Here is a 17,865-nt window from a genome sequence, read left to right on the forward strand (position 1 = left end):
GTACCAAAGAGCTGTAGGCAGACTGCCATTCCGAATGAGCTCTTATCTGTTGTTTGTGGAATTTAAACAGCTTGTCACAATGCTTGCAGGAAAGATTATGGGATGGAGCCATTTTCGAAAAAGCACATGTCTTACATAAGGAGGTTTCTGTAGTGTAGTGGTGATCACGTTCGCCTAACACGCGAAAGGGCCTCGGTTCGAAACCGAGCAGAAACAGCAATTGGCTTTTGGCAGAAAATTTAAACTGTTTGCCACAACAGGAGGGCTCAGCTCACTTTTCCTTGGTACACTTTTTAACAAGCCTGCACCAGAAGATTTCTGTCTGCACCTGAAGGGCTTGTTTCCGTAGTGTAGTGGTTATCACGTTCGCCTCACACGCGAAAGGTCCCCAGTTCGAAACTGGGCGGAAACTGTGGATGGTCTTTGCTAATATTTTTCAGTGGTTTTCTGTTGAGCAGGTCAGAACACTTGCAGGGCGATTTGCGGTTTAAATTCTTTAGAAAAGGACTAAAACAAAACAAATGACCATTGAAGTTTCCTGTAGAGTAATAAAAAATGTTAAGTCTGCCAACAAAAATAGCAGCTTTTTGCCATTTTAAGGACAGTGGGCAGTCTATCGTTTCAGTCGCTTTTGAACAAGCGTACGCTAAAAGAGGTCGGACTGTCTTCCAATTTAAGTTTCCGTAGTGTAGTGGTTATCACGTTGGCTTTACACGCGAAAGGTCCTCATTTCGAAACTGGGCGGAAACAAGTAAAGGGGTATTTAATATACATGCTGAAATTCGCAACAAAGTTTTTGGACTATTGAAATTAGGTGAGGGCAATTGTACCAAAGAGCTGTAGGCAGACTGCCATTCCGAATGAGCTCTTATCTGTTGTTTGTGGAATTTAAACAGCTTGTCACAATGCTTGCAGGAAAGATTATGGGATGGAGCCATTTTCGAAAAAGCACATGTCTTATATAAGGAGGTTTCTGTAGTGTAGTGGTGATCACGTTCGCCTAACACGCGAAAGGGCCTCGGTTCGAAACCGAGCAGAAACAGCAATTGGCTTTTGGCAGAAAATTTAAACTGTTTGCCACAACAGGAGGGCTCAGCTCACTTTTCCTTGGTACACTTTTTAACAAGCCTGCACCAGAAGATTTCTGTCTGCACCTGAAGGGCTTGTTTCCGTAGTGTAGTGGTTATCATGTTCGCCTCACACGCGAAAGGTCCCCAGTTCGAAACTGGGCGAAAACTGTGGATGGTCTTTGCTAACATTTTTTCAGTGCTTTTCTGTTGAGCGGGTCCGAACACTTGCAGGGCGATTTGTGGTGTAAATTCTTTAGAAAAGGACTAAAACAAAACAAATGACCATTGAAGTTTCCTGTAGAGTAATAAAAAATGTTTAGTCTGCCAACAAAAATAGCAGCTTTTTGCCATTTTAAGGACAGTGGGCAGTCTATCGTTTCAGTCGCTTTTGAACAAGCGTACACTAAAAGAGGTCGGACTGTCTTCCAAGTTAAGTTTCCGTAGTGTAGTGGTTATCACGTTCGCTTTACACGCGAAAGGTCCTCAGTTCGAAACTGGGCGGAAACAAGTAAAGGGGTTTTTAATATACGTGCTGAAATTCGCAACAAAGTTTTTGGACTATTGAAATTAGGTGAGGGCAATTGTACCAAAGAGCTGTAGGCAGACTGCCATTCCGAATGAGCTCTTATCTGTTTTTTGTGGAATTTAAACAGCTTGTCACAATGCTTGCAGGAAAGATTATGGGATGGAGCCATTTACGAAAAAGCACATGTCTTACATAAGGAGGTTTCTGTAGTGTAGTGGTGATCACGTTCGCCTAACACGCGAAAGGGCCTCGGTTCGAAACCGAGCAGAAACAGCAATTGGCTTTTGGCAGAAAATTTAAACTGTTTGCCACAAAAGGAGGGCTCAGCTCACTTTTCCTTTGTACACTTTTTAACAAGCCTGCACCAGAAGATTTCTGTCTGCACATAAAGGGCTTGTTTCCGTAGTGTAGTGGTTATCACGTTCGCTTCACACGCGAAAGGTCCCCAGTTCGAAACTGGGCGGAAACTGTGGATGGTCTTTGCTAACATTTTTCAGTGGTTTTCTGTTGAGCAGGTCAGAACACTTGCAGGGAGATTTGCGGTGTAAATTCTTTAGAAAAGGACTAAAACAAAACAAATGACCATTGAAGTTTCCTGTAGAGTAATAAAAAAAAATGTTTAGTCTGCCAACAAAAATAGCAGCTTTTTGCCATTTTAAGGACAGTGGGCAGTCTATCGTTTCAGTCGCTTTTGAACAAGCGTACGCTAAAAGAGGTCGGACTGTCTTCCAAGTTAAGTTTCCGTAGTGTAGTGGTTATCACGTTGGCTTTACACGCGAAAGGTCCTCAGTTCGAAACTGGGCGGAAACAAGTAAAGGGGTTTTTAATATATGGCTGAAATTCGCAACAAAGTTTTTGGACTATTGAAATTAGGTGAGGGCAATTGTACCAAAGAGCTGTAGGCAGACTGCCATTACGAATGAGCTCTTATCTGTTGTTTGTGGAATTTAAACAGCTTGTCACAATGCTTGCAGGAAAGATTATGGGATGGAGCCATTTTCGAAAAAGCACATGTCTTACATAAGGAGGTTTCTGTAGTGTAGTGGTGATCACGTTCGCCTAACACGCGAAAGGGCCTCGGTTCGAAACCGAGCAGAAACAGCAATTGGCTTTTGGCAGAAAATTTAAACTGTTTGCCACAACAGGAGGGCTCAGCTCACTTTTCCTTGGTACACTTTTTAACAAGCCTGCACCAGAAGATTTCTGTCTGCACCTGAAGGGCTTGTTTCCGTAGTGTAGTGGCTATCACGTTCGCCTCACACGCGAAAGGTCCCCAGTTCGAAACTGGGCGGAAACTGTGGATGGTCTTTGCTAACATTTTTCAGTGGTTTTCTGTTGAGCAGGTCAGAACACTTGCAGGGCGATTTGCGGTGTAAATTCTTTAGAAAAGGACTAAAACAAAACAAATGACCATTGAAGTTTCCTGTAGAGTAATAAAAAATGTTAAGTCTGCCAACAAAAATAGCAGCTTTTTGCCATTTTAAGGACAGTGGGCAGTCTATCGTTTCAGTCGCTTTTGAACAAGCGTACGCTAAAAGAGGTCGGACTGTCTTCCAAGTTAAGTTTCCGTAGTGTAGTGGTTATCACGTTCGCTTTACACGCGAAAGGTCCTCAGTTCGAAACTGGGCGGAAACAAGTAAAGGGGTTTTTAATATACGTGCTGAAATTCGCAACAAAGTTTTTGGACTATTGAAATTAGGTGAGGGCAATTGTACCAAAGAGCTGTAGGCAGACTGCCATTCCGAATGAGCTCTTATCTGTTGTTTGTGGAATTTAAACAGCTTGTCACAATGCTTGCAGGAAAGATTATGGGATGGAGCCATTTTCGAAAAAGCACATGTCTTACATAAGGAGGTTTCTGTAGTGTAGTGGTGATCACGTTCGCCTAACACGCGAAAGGGCCTCGGTTCGAAACCGAGCAGAAACAGCAATTGGCTTTTGGCAGAAAATTTAAACTGTTTGCCACAACAGGAGGGCTCAGCTCACTTTTCCTTGCTACACTTTTTAACAAGCCTGCACCAGAAGATTTCTGTCTGCACCTGAAGGGCTTGTTTCCGTAGTGTAGTGGTTATCACGTTCGCCTCACACGCGAAAGGTCCCCAGTTCGAAACTGGGCGGAAACTGTGGATGGTCTTTGCTAACATTTTTCAGTGGTTTTCTGTTGAGCAGGTCAGAACACTTGCAGGGCGATTTGCGGTTTAAATTCTTTAGAAAAGGACTAAAACAAAACAAATGACCATTGAAGTTTCCTGTAGAGTAATAAAAAATGTTAAGTCTGCCAACAAAAATAGCAGCTTTTTGCCATTTTAAGGACAGTGGGCAGTCTATCGTTTCAGTCGCTTTTGAACAAGCGTACGCTAAAAGAGGTCGGACTGTCTTCCAAGTTAAGTTTCCGTAGTGTAGTGGTTATCACGTTCGCTTTACACGCGAAAGGTCCTCAGTTCGAAACTGGGCGGAAACAAGTAAAGGGGTTTTTAATATACGTGCTGAAATTCGCAACAAAGTTTTTGGACTATTGAAATTAGGTGAGGGCAATTGTACCAAAGAGCTGTAGGCAGACTTCCATTCCGAATGAGCTCTTATCTGTTATTTGTGGAATTTAAACAGCTTGTCACAATGCTTGCAGGAAAGATTATGGGATAGAGACATTTTCGAAAAAGCACATATCTTACATAAGGAGGTTTCTGTAGTGTAGTGGTGATCACGTTCGCCTAACACGCGAAAGGGCCTCGGTTCGAAACCGAGCAGAAACAGCAATTGGCTTTTGGCAGAAAAAATTTAAACTGTTTGCCACAACAGGAGGGCTCAGCTCACTTTTCCTTTGTACACTTTTTAACAAGCCTGCACCAGAAGATTTCTGTCTGCACATAAAGGGCTTGTTTCCGTAGTGTAGTGGTTATCACGTTCGCCTCACACGCGAAAGGTCCCCAGTTTGAAACTGGGTGGAAACTGTGGATGGTCTTTGCTAACATTTTTCAGTGGTTTTCTGTTGAGCAGGTCAGAACACTTGCAGGGCGATTTGCGGTGTAAATTCTTTAGAAAAGGACTAAAACAAAACAAATGACCATTGAAGTTTCCTGTAGAGTAATAAAAAATGTTAAGTCTGCCAACAAAAATAGCAGCTTTTTGCCATTTTAAGGACAGTGGGCAGTCTATCGTTTCAGTCGCTTTTGAACAAGCGTACGCTAAAAGAGGTCGGACTGTCTTCCAATTTAAGTTTCCGTAGTGTAGTGGTTATCACGTTGGCTTTACAGGCGAAAGGTCCTCATTTCGAAACTGGGCGGAAACAAGTAAAGGGGTATTTAATATACATGCTGAAATTCGCAACAAAGTTTTTGGACTATTGAAATTAGGTGAGGGCAATTGTACCAAAGAGCTGTAGGCAGACTGCCATTCCGAATGAGCTCTTATCTGTTGTTTGTGGAATTTAAACAGCTTGTCACAATGCTTGCAGGAAAGATTATGGGATGGAGCCATTTTCGAAAAAGCACATATCTTACATAAGGAGGTTTCTGTAGTGTAGTGGTGATCACGTTCGCCTAACACGCGAAAGGGCCTCGGTTCGAAACCGAGCAGAAACAGCAATTGGCTTTTGGCAGAAAATTTAAACTGTTTGCCACAACAGGAGGGCTCAGCTCACTTTTCCTTTGTACACTTTTTAACAAGCCTGCACCAGAAGATTTCTGTCTGCACATAAAGGGCTTGTTTCCGTAGTGTAGTGGTTATCACGTTCGCCTCACACGTGAAAGGTCCCCAGTTCGAAACTGGGCGGAAACTGTGGATGGTCTTTGCTAACATTTTTCAGTGGTTTTCTGTTGAGCAGGTCAGAACACTTGCAGGGCGATTTGCGGTGTAAATTCTTTAGAAAAGGACTAAAACAAAACAAATGACCATTGAAGTTTCCTGTAGAGTAATAAAAAATGTTAAGTCTGCCAACAAAAATAGCAGCTTTTTGCCATTTTAAGGACAGTGGGCAGTCTATCGTTTCAGTCGCTTTTGAACAAGCGTACGCTAAAAGAGGTCGGACTGTCTTCCAAGTTAAGTTTCCGTAGTGTAGTGGTTATCACGTTCGCTTTACACGTGAAAGGTCCTCAGTTCGAAACTGGGCGGAAACAAGTAAAGGGGTTTTTAATATACGTGCTGAAATTCGCAACAACGTTTTTGGACTATTGAAATTAGGTGAGGGCAATTGTACCAAAGAGCTGTAGGCAGACTGCCATTCCGAATGAGCTCTTATCTGTTGTTTGTGGAATTTAAACAGCTTGTCACAATGCTTGCAGGAAAGATTATGGGATGGAGCCATTTTCGAAAAAGCACATGTCTTACATAAGGAGGTTTCTGTAGTGTAGTGGCGATCACGTTCGCCTAACACGCGAAAGGGCCTCGGTTCGAAACCGAGCGGAAACAGCAATTGGCTTTTGGCAGAAAATTTAAACTGTTTGCCACAACAGGAGGGCTCAGCTCACTTTTCCTTGGTACACTTTTTAACAAGCCTGCACCAGAAGATTTCTGTCTGCACCTGAAGGGCTTGTTTCCGTAGTGTAGTGGTTATCACGTTCGCCTCACACGCGAAAGGTCCCCAGTTCGAAACTGGGCGGAAACTGTGGATGGTCTTTGCTAACATTTTTTCAGTGGTTTTCTGTTGAGCGTGTCAGAACACTTGCAGGGCGATTTGTGGTGTAAATTCTTTAGAAAAGGACTAAAAAAAAACAAATGACCATTGAAGTTTCCTGTAGAGTAATAAAAAATGTTTAGTCTGCCAACAAAAATAGCAGCTTTTTGCCATTTTAAGGACAGTGGGCAGTCTATCGTTTCAGTCGCTTTTGAACAAGCGTACGCTAAAAGAGGTCGGACTGTCTTCCAAGTTAAGTTTCCGTAGTGTAGTGGTTATCACGTTCGCTTTACACGTGAAAGGTCCTCAGTTCGAAACTGGGCGGAAACAAGTAAAGGGGTTTTTAATATACGTGCTGAAATTCGCAACAAAGTTTTTGGACTATTGAAATTAGGTGAGGGCAATTGTACCAAAGAGCTGTAGGCAGACTGCCATTCCGAATGAGCTCTTATCTGTTGTTTGTGGAATTTAAACAGCTTGTCACAATGCTTGCAGGAAAGATTATGGGATGGAGCCATTTTCGAAAAAGCACATGTCTTACATAAGGAGGTTTCTGTAGTGTAGTGGTGATCACGTTCGCCTAACACGCGAAAGGGCCTCGGTTCGAAACCGAGCAGAAACAGCAATTGGCTTTTGGCAGAAAATTTAAACTGTTTGCCACAACAGGAGGGCTCAGCTCACTTTTCCTTGGTACACTTTTCAACAAGCCTGCACCAGAAGATTTCTGTCTGCACCTGAAGGGCTTGTTTCCGTAGTGTAGTGGTTATCAAGTTCGCCTCACACGCGAAAGGTCCCCAGTTCGAAACTGGGCGGAAACTGTGGATGGTCTTTGCTAACATTTTTTCAGTGCTTTTCTGTTGAGCGGGTCCGAACACTTGCAGGGCGATTTGTGGTGTAAATTCTTTAGAAAAGGACTAAAACAAAACAAATGACCATTGAAGTTTCCTGTAGAGTAATAAAAAATGTTTAGTCTGCCAACAAAAATAGCAGCTTTTTGCCATTTTAAGGACAGTGGGCAGTCTATCGTTTCAGTCGCTTTTGAACAAGCGTACACTAAAAGAGGTCGGACTGTCTTCCAAGTTAAGTTTCCGTAGTGTAGTGGTTATCACGTTCGCTTTACACGCGAAAGGTCCTCAGTTCGAAACTGGGCGGAAACAAGTAAAGGGGTTTTTAATATACGTGCTGAAATTCGCAACAAAGTTTTTGGACTATTGAAATTAGGTGAGGGCAATTGTACCAAAGAGCTGTAGGCAGACTGCCATTCCGAATGAGCTCTTATCTGTTTTTTGTGGAATTTAAACAGCTTGTCACAATGCTTGCAGGAAAGATTATGGGATGGAGCCATTTTCGAAAAAGCACATGTCTTACATAAGGAGGTTTCTGTAGTGTAGTGGTGATCACGTTCGCCTAACACGCGAAAGGGCCTCGGTTCGAAACCGAGCAGAAACAGCAATTGGCTTTTGGCAGAAAATTTAAACTGTTTGCCACAACAGGAGGGCTCAGCTCACTTTTCCATGGTACACTTTTTAACAAGCCTGCACCAGAAGATTTCTGTCTGCACCTGAAGGGCTTGTTTCCGTAGTGTAGTGGCTATCACGTTCACCTCACACGCGAAAGGTCCCCAGTTCGAAACTGGGCGGAAACTGTGGATGGTCTTTGCTAACATTTTTCAGTGGTTTTCTGTTGAGCAGGTCAGAACACTTGCAGGGCGATTTGCGGTGTAAATTCTTTAGAAAAGGACTAAAACAAAACAAATGACCATTGAAGTTTCCTGTAGAGTAATAAAAAATGTTAAGTCTGCCAACAAAAATAGCAGCTTTTTGCCATTTTAAGGACAGTGGGCAGTCTATCGTTTCAGTCGCTTTTGAACAAGCGTACGCTAAAAGAGGTCGGACTGTCTTCCAAGTTAAGTTTCCGTAGTGTAGTGGTTATCACGTTCGCTTTACACGCGAAAGGTCCTCAGTTCGAAACTGGGCGGAAACAAGTAAAGGGGTTTTTAATATACGTGCTGAAATTCGCAACAAAGTTTTTGGACTATTGAAATTAGGTGAGGGCAATTGTACCAAAGAGCTGTAGGCAGACTGCCATTCCGAATGAGCTCTTATCTGTTGTTTGTGGAATTTAAACAGCTTGTCACAATGCTTGCAGGAAAGATTATGGGATGGAGCCATTTTCGAAAAAGCACATGTCTTACATAAGGAGGTTTCTGTAGTGTAGTGGTGATCACGTTCGCCTAACACGCGAAAGGGCCTCGGTTCGAAACCGAGCAGAAACAGCAATTGGCTTTTGGCAGAAAATTTAAACTGTTTGCCACAACAGGAGGGCTCAGCTCACTTTTCCTTTGTACACTTTTTAACAAGCCTGCACCAGAAGATTTCTGTCTGCACCTAAAGGGCTTGTTTCCGTAGTGTAGTGGTTATCACGTTCGCCTCACACGCGAAAGGTCCCCAGTTCGAAACTGGGCGGCAACTGTGGATGGTCTTTGCTAACATTTTTCAGTGGTTTTCTGTTGAGCAGGTCAGAACACTTGCAGGGCGATTTGCGGTGTAAATTCTTTAGAAAAGGACTAAAACAAAACAAATGACCATTGAAGTTTCCTGTAGAGTAATAAAAAATGTTAAGTCTGCCAACAAAAATAGCAGCTTTTTGCCATTTTAAGGACAGTGGGCAGTCTATCGTTTCAGTCGCTTTTGAACAAGCGTACGCTAAAAGAGGTCGGACTGTCTTCCAAGTTAAGTTTCCGTAGTGTAGTGGTTATCACGTTCGCTTTACACGCAAAAGGTCCTCAGTTCGAAACTGGGCTGAAACAAGTAAAGGGGTTTTTAATATACGTGCTGAAATTCGCAACAAAGTTTTGGACTATTGAAATTAGGTGAGGGCAATTGTACCAAAGAGCTGTAGGCAGACTTCCATTCCGAATGAGCTCTTATCTGTTATTTGTGGAATTTAAACAGCTTGTCACAATGCTTGCAGGAAAGATTATGGGATAGAGACATTTTCGAAAAAGCACATATCTTACATAAGGAGGTTTCTGTAGTGTAGTGGTGATCACATTCGCCTAACACGCGAAAGGGCCTCGGTTCGAAACCGAGTAGAAACAGCAATTGGCTTTTGGCAGAAAATTTAAACTGTTTGCCACAACAGGAGGGCTCAGCTCACTTTTTCATTTGTACACTTTTTAACAAGCCTGCACCAGAAGATTTCTGTCTGCACATAAAGGGCTTGTTTCCGTAGTGTAGTGGTTATCACCTTCGCCTCACACGCGAAAGGTCCCCAGTTCGAAACTGGGTGGAAACTGTGGATGGTCTTTGCTAACATTTTTCAGTGGTTTTCTGTTGAGCAGGTCAGAACACTTGCAGGGCGATTTGCGGTGTAAATTCTTTAGAAAAGGACTAAAACAAAACAAATGACCATTGAAGTTTCCTGTAGAGTAATAAAAAATGTTAAGTCTGCCAACAAAAATAGCAGCTTTTTGCCATTTTAAGGACAGTGGGCAGTCTATCGTTTCAGTCGCTTTTGAACAAGCGTACGCTAAAAGAGGTCGGACTGTCTTCCAATTTAAGTTTCCGTAGTGTAGTGGTTATCACGTTGGCTTTACACGCGAAAGGTCCTCATTTCGAAACTGGGCGGAAACAAGTAAAGGGGTATTTAATATACATGCTGAAATTCGCAACAAAGTTTTTGGACTATTGAAATTAGGTGAGGGCAATTGTACCAAAGAGCTGTAGGCAGACTGCCATTCCGAATGAGCTCTTATCTGTTGTTTGTGGAATTTAAACAGCTTGTCACAATGCTTGCAGGAAAGATTATGGGATGGAGCCATTTTCGAAAAAGCACATGTCTTACATAAGGAGGTTTCTGTAGTGTAGTGGTGATCACGTTCGCCTAACACGCGAAAGGGCCTCGGTTCGAAACCGAGCAGAAACAGCAATTGGCTTTTGGCAGAAAATTTAAACTGTTTGCCACAACAGGAGGGCTCAGCTCACTTTTCCTTGGTACACTTTTTAACAAGCCTGCACCAGAAGATTTCTGTCTGCACCTGAAGGGCTTGTTTCCGTAGTGTAGTGGTTATCACGTTCGCCTCACACGCGAAAGGTCCCCAGTTCGAAACTGGGCGGAAACTGTGGATGGTCTTTGCTAACATTTTTTCAGTGGTTTTCTGTTGAGCGGGTCAGAACACTTGCAGGGCGATTTGCGGTTTAAATTCTTTAGAAAAGGACTAAAACAAAACAAATGACCATTGAAGTTTCCTGTAGAGTAATAAAAAATGTTAAGTCTGCCAACAAAAATAGCAGCTTTTTGCCATTTTAAGGACAGTGGGCAGTCTATCGTTTCAGTCGCTTTTGAACAAGCGTACGCTAAAAGAGGTCGGACTGTCTTCCAAGTTAAGTTTCCGTAGTGTAGTGGTTATCATGTTCGCTTTACACGCGAAAGGTCCTCAGTTCGAAACTGGGCTGAAACAAGTAAAGGGGTTTTTAATATACGTGCTGAAATTCGCAACAAAGTTTTTGGACTATTGAAATTAGGTGAGGGCAATTGTACCAAAGAGCTGTAGGCAGACTTCCATTCCGAATGAGCTCTTATCTGTTATTTGTGGAATTTAAACAGCTTGTCACAATGCTTGCAGGAAAGATTATGGGATAGAGACATTTTCGAAAAAGCACATATCTTACATAAGGAGGTTTCTGTAGTGTAGTGGTGATCACGTTCGCCTAACACGCGAAAGGGCCTCGGTTCGAAACCGAGCAGAAACAGCAATTGGCTTTTGGCAGAAAAAATTTAAACTGTTTGCCACAACAGGAGGGCTCAGCTCACTTTTCCTTTGTACACTTTTTAACAAGCCTGCACCAGAAGATTTCTGTCTGCACATAAAGGGCTTGTTTCCGTAGTGTAGTGGTTATCACGTTCGCCTCACACGCGAAAGGTCCCCAGTTCGAAACTGGGTGGAAACTGTGGATGGTCTTTGCTAACATTTTTCAGTGGTTTTCTGTTGAGCAGGTCAGAACACTTGCAGGGCGATTTGCGGTGTAAATTCTTTAGAAAAGGACTAAAACAAATCAAATGACCATTGAAGTTTCCTGTAGAGTAATAAAAAATGTTAAGTCTGCCAACAAAAATAGCAGCTTTTTGCCATTTTAAGGACAGTGGGCAGTCTATCGTTTCAGTCGCTTTTGAACAAGCGTACGCTAAAAGAGGTCGGACTGTCTTCCAATTTAAGTTTCCGTAGTGTAGTGGTTATCACGTTGGCTTTACAGGCGAAAGGTCCTCATTTCGAAACTGGGCGGAAACAAGTAAAGGGGTATTTAATATACATGCTGAAATTCGCAACAAAGTTTTTGGACTATTGAAATTAGGTGAGGGCAATTGTACCAAAGAGCTGTAGGCAGACTGCCATTCCGAATGAGCTCTTATCTGTTGTTTGTGGAATTTAAACAGCTTGTCACAATGCTTGCAGGAAAGATTATGGGATGGAGCCATTTTCGAAAAAGCACATATCTTACATAAGGAGGTTTCTGTAGTGTAGTGGTGATCACGTTCGCCTAACACGCGAAAGGGCCTCGGTTCGAAACCGAGCAGAAACAGCAATTGGCTTTTGGCAGAAAATTTAAACTGTTTGCCACAACAGGAGGGCTCAGCTCACTTTTCCTTTGTACACTTTTTAACAAGCCTGCACCAGAAGATTTCTGTCTGCACATAAAGGGCTTGTTTCCGTAGTGTAGTGGTTATCACGTTCGCCTCACACGCGAAAGGTCCCCAGTTCGAAACTGGGCGGAAACTGTGGATGGTCTTTGCTAACATTTTTCAGTGGTTTTCTGTTGAGCAGGTCAGAACACTTGCAGGGCGATTTGCGGTGTAAATTCTTTAGAAAAGGACTAAAACAAAACAAATGACCACTGAAGTTTCCTGTAGAGTAATAAAAAATGTTAAGTCTGCCAACAAAAATAGCAGCTTTTTGCCATTTTAAGGACAGTGGGCAGTCTATCGTTTCAGTCGCTTTTGAACAAGCGTACGCTAAAAGAGGTCGGACTGTCTTCCAAGTTAAGTTTCCGTAGTGTAGTGGTTATCACGTTCGCTTTACACGTGAAAGGTCCTCAGTTCGAAACTGGGCGGAAACAAGTAAAGGGGTTTTTAATATACGTGCTGAAATTCGCAACAAAGTTTTTGGACTATTGAAATTAGGTGAGGGCAATTGTACCAAAGAGCTGTAGGCAGACTGCCATTCCGAATGAGCTCTTATCTGTTGTTTGTGGAATTTAAACAGCTTGTCACAATGCTTGCAGGAAAGATTATGGGATGGAGCCATTTTCGAAAAAGCACATGTCTTACATAAGGAGGTTTCTGTAGTGTAGTGGTGATCACGTTCGCCTAACACGCGAAAGGGCCTCGGTTCGAAACCGAGCAGAAACAGCAATTGGCTTTTGGCAGAAAATTTAAACTGTTTGCCACAACAGGAGGGCTCAGCTCACTTTTCCTTGGTACACTTTTTAACAAGCCTGCACCAGAAGATTTCTGTCTGCACCTAAAGGGCTTGTTTCCGTAGTGTAGTGGTTATCACGTTCGCCTCACACGCGAAAGGTCCCCAGTTCGAAACTGGGCGGAAACTGTGGATGGTCTTTGCTAACATTTTTCAGTGGTTTTCTGTTGAGCAGGTCAGAACACTTGCAGGGAGATTTGCGGTGTAAATTCTTTAGAAAAGGACTAAAACAAAACAAATGACCATTGAAGTTTCCTGTAGAGTAATAAAAAAAAATGTTTAGTCTGCCAACAAAAATAGCAGCTTTTTGCCATTTTAAGGACAGTGGGCAGTCTATCGTTTCAGTCGCTTTTGAACAAGCGTACGCTAAAAGAGGTCGGACTGTCTTCCAAGTTAAGTTTCCGTAGTGTAGTGGTTATCACGTTCGCTTTACACGCGAAAGGTCCTCAGTTCGAAACTGGGCGGAAACAAGTAAAGGGGTTTTTAATATACGTGCTGAAATTCGCAACAAAGTTTTTGGACTATTGAAATTAGGTGAGGGCAATTGTACCGAAGAGCTGTAGGCAGACTGCCATTACGAATGAGCTCTTATCTGTTGTTTGTGGAATTTAAACAGCTTGTCACAATGCTTGCAGGAAAGATTATGGGATGGAGCCATTTTCGAAAAAGCACATGTCTTACATAAGGAGGTTTCTGTAGTGTAGTGGTGATCACGTTCGCCTAACACGCGAAAGGGCCTCGGTTCGAAACCGAGCAGAAACAGCAATTGGCTTTTGGCAGAAAATTTAAACTGTTTGCCACAACAGGAGGGCTCAGCTCACTTTTCCATGGTACACTTTTTAACAAGCCTGCACCAGAAGATTTCTGTCTGCACCTGAAGGGCTTGTTTCCATAGTGTAGTGGCTATCACGTTCGCCTCACACGCGAAAGGTCCCCAGTTCGAAACTGGGCGGAAACTGTGGATGGTCTTTGCTAACATTTTTTCAGTGGTTTTCTGTTGAGCGGGTCAGAACACTTGCAGGGCGATTTGCGGTTTAAATTCTTTAGAAAAGGACTAAAACAAAACAAATGACCATTGAAGTTTCCTGTAGAGTAATAAAAAATGTTAAGTCTGCCAACAAAAATAGCAGCTTTTTGCCATTTTAAGGACAGTGGGCAGTCTATCGTTTCAGTCGCTTTTGAACAAGCGTACGCTAAAAGAGGTCGGACTGTCTTCCAAGTTAAGTTTCCGTAGTGTAGTGGTTATCATGTTCGCTTTACACGCGAAAGGTCCTCAGTTCGAAACTGGGCTGAAACAAGTAAAGGGGTTTTTAATATACGTGCTGAAATTCGCAACAAAGTTTTTGGACTATTGAAATTAGGTGAGGGCAATTGTACCAAAGAGCTGTAGGCAGACTTCCATTCCGAATGAGCTCTTATCTGTTATTTGTGGAATTTAAACAGCTTGTCACAATGCTTGCAGGAAAGATTATGGGATAGAGACATTTTCGAAAAAGCACATATCTTACATAAGGAGGTTTCTGTAGTGTAGTGGTGATCACGTTCGCCTAACACGCGAAAGGGCCTCGGTTCGAAACCGAGCAGAAACAGCAATTGGCTTTTGGCAGAAAAAATTTAAACTGTTTGCCACAACAGGAGGGCTCAGCTCACTTTTCCTTTGTACACTTTTTAACAAGCCTGCACCAGAAGATTTCTGTCTGCACATAAAGGGCTTGTTTCCGTAGTGTAGTGGTTATCACGTTCGCCTCACACGCGAAAGGTCCCCAGTTCGAAACTGGGTGGAAACTGTGGATGGTCTTTGCTAACATTTTTCAGTGGTTTTCTGTTGAGCAGGTCAGAACACTTGCAGGGCGATTTGCGGTGTAAATTCTTTAGAAAAGGACTAAAACAAAACAAATGACCATTGAAGTTTCCTGTAGAGTAATAAAAAATGTTAAGTCTGCCAACAAAAATAGCAGCTTTTTGCCATTTTAAGGACAGTGGGCAGTCTATCGTTTCAGTCGCTTTTGAACAAGCGTACGCTAAAAGAGGTCGGACTGTCTTCCAATTTAAGTTTCCGTAGTGTAGTGGTTATCACGTTGGCTTTACAGGCGAAAGGTCCTCATTTCGAAACTGGGCGGAAACAAGTAAAGGGGTATTTAATATACATGCTGAAATTCGCAACAAAGTTTTTGGACTATTGAAATTAGGTGAGGGCAATTGTACCAAAGAGCTGTAGGCAGACTGCCATTCCGAATGAGCTCTTATCTGTTGTTTGTGGAATTTAAACAGCTTGTCACAATGCTTGCAGGAAAGATTATGGGATGGAGCCATTTTCGAAAAAGCACATATCTTACATAAGGAGGTTTCTGTAGTGTAGTGGTGATCACGTTCGCCTAACACGCGAAAGGGCCTCGGTTCGAAACCGAGCAGAAACAGCAATTGGCTTTTGGCAGAAAATTTAAACTGTTTGCCACAACAGGAGGGCTCAGCTCACTTTTCCTTTGTACACTTTTTAACAAGCCTGCACCAGAAGATTTCTGTCTGCACATAAAGGGCTTGTTTCCGTAGTGTAGTGGTTATCACGTTCGCCTCACACGCGAAAGGTCCCCAGTTCGAAACTGGGCGGAAACTGTGGATGGTCTTTGCTAACATTTTTCAGTGGTTTTCTGTTGAGCAGGTCAGAACACTTGCAGGGCGATTTGCGGTGTAAATTCTTTAGAAAAGGACTAAAACAAAACAAATGACCACTGAAGTTTCCTGTAGAGTAATAAAAAATGTTAAGTCTGCCAACAAAAATAGCAGCTTTTTGCCATTTTAAGGACAGTGGGCAGTCTATCGTTTCAGTCGCTTTTGAACAAGCGTACGCTAAAAGAGGTCGGACTGTCTTCCAAGTTAAGTTTCCGTAGTGTAGTGGTTATCACGTTCGCTTTACACGTGAAAGGTCCTCAGTTCGAAACTGGGCGGAAACAAGTAAAGGGGTTTTTAATATACGTGCTGAAATTCGCAACAAAGTTTTTGGACTATTGAAATTAGGTGAGGGCAATTGTACCAAAGAGCTGTAGGCAGACTGCCATTCCGAATGAGCTCTTATCTGTTGTTTGTGGAATTTAAACAGCTTGTCACAATGCTTGCAGGAAAGATTATGGGATGGAGCCATTTTCGAAAAAGCACATGTCTTACATAAGGAGGTTTCTGTAGTGTAGTGGTGATCACGTTCGCCTAACACGCGAAAGGGCCTCGGTTCGAAACCGAGCAGAAACAGCAATTGGCTTTTGGCAGAAAATTTAAACTGTTTGCCACAACAGGAGGGCTCAGCTCACTTTTCCTTGGTACACTTTTTAACAAGCCTGCACCAGAAGATTTCTGTCTGCACCTAAAGGGCTTGTTTCCGTAGTGTAGTGGTTATCACGTTCGCCTCACACGCGAAAGGTCCCCAGTTCGAAACTGGGCGGAAACTGTGGATGGTCTTTGCTAACATTTTTCAGTGGTTTTCTGTTGAGCAGGTCAGAACACTTGCAGGGAGATTTGCGGTGTAAATTCTTTAGAAAAGGACTAAAACAAAACAAATGACCATTGAAGTTTCCTGTAGAGTAATAAAAAAAAATGTTTAGTCTGCCAACAAAAATAGCAGCTTTTTGCCATTTTAAGGACAGTGGGCAGTCTATCGTTTCAGTCGCTTTTGAACAAGCGTACGCTAAAAGAGGTCGGACTGTCTTCCAAGTTAAGTTTCCGTAGTGTAGTGGTTATCACGTTCGCTTTACACGCGAAAGGTCCTCAGTTCGAAACTGGGCGGAAACAAGTAAAGGGGTTTTTAATATACGTGCTGAAATTCGCAACAAAGTTTTTGGACTATTGAAATTAGGTGAGGGCAATTGTACCGAAGAGCTGTAGGCAGACTGCCATTACGAATGAGCTCTTATCTGTTGTTTGTGGAATTTAAACAGCTTGTCACAATGCTTGCAGGAAAGATTATGGGATGGAGCCATTTTCGAAAAAGCACATGTCTTACATAAGGAGGTTTCTGTAGTGTAGTGGTGATCACGTTCGCCTAACACGCGAAAGGGCCTCGGTTCGAAACCGAGCAGAAACAGCAATTGGCTTTTGGCAGAAAATTTAAACTGTTTGCCACAACAGGAGGGCTCAGCTCACTTTTCCATGGTACACTTTTTAACAAGCCTGCACCAGAAGATTTCTGTCTGCACCTGAAGGGCTTGTTTCCATAGTGTAGTGGCTATCACGTTCGCCTCACACGCGAAAGGTCCCCAGTTCGAAACTGGGCGGAAACTGTGGATGGTCTTTGCTAACATTTTTTCAGTGGTTTTCTGTTGAGCGGGTCAGAACACTTGCAGGGCGATTTGCGGTTTAAATTCTTTAGAAAAGGACTAAAACAAAACAAATGACCATTGAAGTTTCCTGTAGAGTAATAAAAAATGTTAAGTCTGCCAACAAAAATAGCAGCTTTTTGCCATTTTAAGGACAGTGGGCAGTCTATCGTTTCAGTCGCTTTTGAACAAGCGTACGCTAAAAGAGGTCGGACTGTCTTCCAAGTTAAGTTTCCGTAGTGTAGTGGTTATCATGTTCGCTTTACACGCGAAAGGTCCTCAGTTCGAAACTGGGCTGAAACAAGTAAAGGGGTTTTTAATATACGTGCTGAAATTCGCAACAAAGTTTTTGGACTATTGAAATTAGGTGAGGGCAATTGTACCAAAGAGCTGTAGGCAGACTTCCATTCCGAATGAGCTCTTATCTGTTATTTGTGGAATTTAAACAGCTTGTCACAATGCTTGCAGGAAAGATTATGGGATAGAGACATTTTCGAAAAAGCACATATCTTACATAAGGAGGTTTCTGTAGTGTAGTGGTGATCACGTTCGCCTAACACGCGAAAGGGCCTCGGTTCGAAACCGAGCAGAAACAGCAATTGGCTTTTGGCAGAAAAAATTTAAACTGTTTGCCACAACAGGAGGGCTCAGCTCACTTTTCCTTTGTACACTTTTTAACAAGCCTGCACCAGAAGATTTCTGTCTGCACATAAAGGGCTTGTTTCCGTAGTGTAGTGGTTATCACGTTCGCCTCACACGCGAAAGGTCCCCAGTTCGAAACTGGGTGGAAACTGTGGATGGTCTTTGCTAACATTTTTCAGTGGTTTTCTGTTGAGCAGGTCAGAACACTTGCAGGGCGATTTGCGGTGTAAATTCTT

General features: G+C 42.8%; 40 non-coding genes across 40 annotated transcripts; all 40 read left to right on the top strand.

Annotated features, from left to right (window-relative positions):
* The first annotated feature begins 143 nt into the window (after window positions 1–143).
* Window positions 144–216, top strand: trnav-aac (transfer RNA valine (anticodon AAC)). The gene has a single exon. It is a non-coding gene; the product is annotated as a tRNA-Val (tRNA).
* Window positions 217–339: 123 nt separating this feature from the next.
* trnav-cac (transfer RNA valine (anticodon CAC)) lies at window positions 340–412 on the top strand. Its single transcript has one exon. It is a non-coding gene; the product is annotated as a tRNA-Val (tRNA).
* A 557-nt stretch (window positions 413–969) lies between these two features.
* Window positions 970–1,042, top strand: trnav-aac (transfer RNA valine (anticodon AAC)). Its single transcript has one exon. It is a non-coding gene; the product is annotated as a tRNA-Val (tRNA).
* Window positions 1,043–1,504: 462 nt separating this feature from the next.
* trnav-uac (transfer RNA valine (anticodon UAC)) lies at window positions 1,505–1,577 on the top strand. Its single transcript has one exon. It is a non-coding gene; the product is annotated as a tRNA-Val (tRNA).
* Window positions 1,578–1,796: 219 nt separating this feature from the next.
* On the top strand, window positions 1,797–1,869 carry trnav-aac (transfer RNA valine (anticodon AAC)). Its single transcript has one exon. It is a non-coding gene; the product is annotated as a tRNA-Val (tRNA).
* A 464-nt stretch (window positions 1,870–2,333) lies between these two features.
* Window positions 2,334–2,406, top strand: trnav-uac (transfer RNA valine (anticodon UAC)). Its single transcript has one exon. It is a non-coding gene; the product is annotated as a tRNA-Val (tRNA).
* A 218-nt stretch (window positions 2,407–2,624) lies between these two features.
* trnav-aac (transfer RNA valine (anticodon AAC)) lies at window positions 2,625–2,697 on the top strand. Its single transcript has one exon. It is a non-coding gene; the product is annotated as a tRNA-Val (tRNA).
* Window positions 2,698–3,158: 461 nt separating this feature from the next.
* Window positions 3,159–3,231, top strand: trnav-uac (transfer RNA valine (anticodon UAC)). The gene has a single exon. It is a non-coding gene; the product is annotated as a tRNA-Val (tRNA).
* A 219-nt stretch (window positions 3,232–3,450) lies between these two features.
* Window positions 3,451–3,523, top strand: trnav-aac (transfer RNA valine (anticodon AAC)). The gene has a single exon. It is a non-coding gene; the product is annotated as a tRNA-Val (tRNA).
* A 123-nt stretch (window positions 3,524–3,646) lies between these two features.
* On the top strand, window positions 3,647–3,719 carry trnav-cac (transfer RNA valine (anticodon CAC)). The gene has a single exon. It is a non-coding gene; the product is annotated as a tRNA-Val (tRNA).
* Window positions 3,720–3,984: 265 nt separating this feature from the next.
* On the top strand, window positions 3,985–4,057 carry trnav-uac (transfer RNA valine (anticodon UAC)). Its single transcript has one exon. It is a non-coding gene; the product is annotated as a tRNA-Val (tRNA).
* Window positions 4,058–4,276: 219 nt separating this feature from the next.
* Window positions 4,277–4,349, top strand: trnav-aac (transfer RNA valine (anticodon AAC)). Its single transcript has one exon. It is a non-coding gene; the product is annotated as a tRNA-Val (tRNA).
* Window positions 4,350–5,104: 755 nt separating this feature from the next.
* trnav-aac (transfer RNA valine (anticodon AAC)) lies at window positions 5,105–5,177 on the top strand. Its single transcript has one exon. It is a non-coding gene; the product is annotated as a tRNA-Val (tRNA).
* Window positions 5,178–5,638: 461 nt separating this feature from the next.
* On the top strand, window positions 5,639–5,711 carry trnav-uac (transfer RNA valine (anticodon UAC)). Its single transcript has one exon. It is a non-coding gene; the product is annotated as a tRNA-Val (tRNA).
* Window positions 5,712–6,126: 415 nt separating this feature from the next.
* On the top strand, window positions 6,127–6,199 carry trnav-cac (transfer RNA valine (anticodon CAC)). The gene has a single exon. It is a non-coding gene; the product is annotated as a tRNA-Val (tRNA).
* A 266-nt stretch (window positions 6,200–6,465) lies between these two features.
* trnav-uac (transfer RNA valine (anticodon UAC)) lies at window positions 6,466–6,538 on the top strand. The gene has a single exon. It is a non-coding gene; the product is annotated as a tRNA-Val (tRNA).
* Window positions 6,539–6,757: 219 nt separating this feature from the next.
* On the top strand, window positions 6,758–6,830 carry trnav-aac (transfer RNA valine (anticodon AAC)). Its single transcript has one exon. It is a non-coding gene; the product is annotated as a tRNA-Val (tRNA).
* Window positions 6,831–7,292: 462 nt separating this feature from the next.
* trnav-uac (transfer RNA valine (anticodon UAC)) lies at window positions 7,293–7,365 on the top strand. Its single transcript has one exon. It is a non-coding gene; the product is annotated as a tRNA-Val (tRNA).
* A 219-nt stretch (window positions 7,366–7,584) lies between these two features.
* On the top strand, window positions 7,585–7,657 carry trnav-aac (transfer RNA valine (anticodon AAC)). The gene has a single exon. It is a non-coding gene; the product is annotated as a tRNA-Val (tRNA).
* Window positions 7,658–8,118: 461 nt separating this feature from the next.
* Window positions 8,119–8,191, top strand: trnav-uac (transfer RNA valine (anticodon UAC)). The gene has a single exon. It is a non-coding gene; the product is annotated as a tRNA-Val (tRNA).
* Window positions 8,192–8,410: 219 nt separating this feature from the next.
* Window positions 8,411–8,483, top strand: trnav-aac (transfer RNA valine (anticodon AAC)). Its single transcript has one exon. It is a non-coding gene; the product is annotated as a tRNA-Val (tRNA).
* Window positions 8,484–10,062: 1,579 nt separating this feature from the next.
* Window positions 10,063–10,135, top strand: trnav-aac (transfer RNA valine (anticodon AAC)). The gene has a single exon. It is a non-coding gene; the product is annotated as a tRNA-Val (tRNA).
* A 123-nt stretch (window positions 10,136–10,258) lies between these two features.
* trnav-cac (transfer RNA valine (anticodon CAC)) lies at window positions 10,259–10,331 on the top strand. The gene has a single exon. It is a non-coding gene; the product is annotated as a tRNA-Val (tRNA).
* Window positions 10,332–10,889: 558 nt separating this feature from the next.
* On the top strand, window positions 10,890–10,962 carry trnav-aac (transfer RNA valine (anticodon AAC)). The gene has a single exon. It is a non-coding gene; the product is annotated as a tRNA-Val (tRNA).
* Window positions 10,963–11,717: 755 nt separating this feature from the next.
* Window positions 11,718–11,790, top strand: trnav-aac (transfer RNA valine (anticodon AAC)). Its single transcript has one exon. It is a non-coding gene; the product is annotated as a tRNA-Val (tRNA).
* A 123-nt stretch (window positions 11,791–11,913) lies between these two features.
* trnav-cac (transfer RNA valine (anticodon CAC)) lies at window positions 11,914–11,986 on the top strand. The gene has a single exon. It is a non-coding gene; the product is annotated as a tRNA-Val (tRNA).
* A 265-nt stretch (window positions 11,987–12,251) lies between these two features.
* On the top strand, window positions 12,252–12,324 carry trnav-uac (transfer RNA valine (anticodon UAC)). The gene has a single exon. It is a non-coding gene; the product is annotated as a tRNA-Val (tRNA).
* Window positions 12,325–12,543: 219 nt separating this feature from the next.
* On the top strand, window positions 12,544–12,616 carry trnav-aac (transfer RNA valine (anticodon AAC)). The gene has a single exon. It is a non-coding gene; the product is annotated as a tRNA-Val (tRNA).
* Window positions 12,617–12,739: 123 nt separating this feature from the next.
* Window positions 12,740–12,812, top strand: trnav-cac (transfer RNA valine (anticodon CAC)). Its single transcript has one exon. It is a non-coding gene; the product is annotated as a tRNA-Val (tRNA).
* A 268-nt stretch (window positions 12,813–13,080) lies between these two features.
* On the top strand, window positions 13,081–13,153 carry trnav-uac (transfer RNA valine (anticodon UAC)). The gene has a single exon. It is a non-coding gene; the product is annotated as a tRNA-Val (tRNA).
* A 219-nt stretch (window positions 13,154–13,372) lies between these two features.
* On the top strand, window positions 13,373–13,445 carry trnav-aac (transfer RNA valine (anticodon AAC)). Its single transcript has one exon. It is a non-coding gene; the product is annotated as a tRNA-Val (tRNA).
* Window positions 13,446–14,199: 754 nt separating this feature from the next.
* trnav-aac (transfer RNA valine (anticodon AAC)) lies at window positions 14,200–14,272 on the top strand. The gene has a single exon. It is a non-coding gene; the product is annotated as a tRNA-Val (tRNA).
* A 755-nt stretch (window positions 14,273–15,027) lies between these two features.
* trnav-aac (transfer RNA valine (anticodon AAC)) lies at window positions 15,028–15,100 on the top strand. The gene has a single exon. It is a non-coding gene; the product is annotated as a tRNA-Val (tRNA).
* Window positions 15,101–15,223: 123 nt separating this feature from the next.
* Window positions 15,224–15,296, top strand: trnav-cac (transfer RNA valine (anticodon CAC)). The gene has a single exon. It is a non-coding gene; the product is annotated as a tRNA-Val (tRNA).
* A 265-nt stretch (window positions 15,297–15,561) lies between these two features.
* On the top strand, window positions 15,562–15,634 carry trnav-uac (transfer RNA valine (anticodon UAC)). Its single transcript has one exon. It is a non-coding gene; the product is annotated as a tRNA-Val (tRNA).
* Window positions 15,635–15,853: 219 nt separating this feature from the next.
* trnav-aac (transfer RNA valine (anticodon AAC)) lies at window positions 15,854–15,926 on the top strand. The gene has a single exon. It is a non-coding gene; the product is annotated as a tRNA-Val (tRNA).
* Window positions 15,927–16,049: 123 nt separating this feature from the next.
* Window positions 16,050–16,122, top strand: trnav-cac (transfer RNA valine (anticodon CAC)). Its single transcript has one exon. It is a non-coding gene; the product is annotated as a tRNA-Val (tRNA).
* A 268-nt stretch (window positions 16,123–16,390) lies between these two features.
* trnav-uac (transfer RNA valine (anticodon UAC)) lies at window positions 16,391–16,463 on the top strand. The gene has a single exon. It is a non-coding gene; the product is annotated as a tRNA-Val (tRNA).
* A 219-nt stretch (window positions 16,464–16,682) lies between these two features.
* Window positions 16,683–16,755, top strand: trnav-aac (transfer RNA valine (anticodon AAC)). The gene has a single exon. It is a non-coding gene; the product is annotated as a tRNA-Val (tRNA).
* Window positions 16,756–17,509: 754 nt separating this feature from the next.
* On the top strand, window positions 17,510–17,582 carry trnav-aac (transfer RNA valine (anticodon AAC)). The gene has a single exon. It is a non-coding gene; the product is annotated as a tRNA-Val (tRNA).
* Window positions 17,583–17,865: the final 283 nt, after the last annotated feature.

The sequence above is a fragment of the Pimephales promelas genome, chromosome 13 (assembly GCF_988280905.1).
Source record: "Pimephales promelas chromosome 13, fPimPro1.hap1.1, whole genome shotgun sequence".
NCBI lineage: Eukaryota > Metazoa > Chordata > Actinopteri > Cypriniformes > Leuciscidae > Pimephales > Pimephales promelas.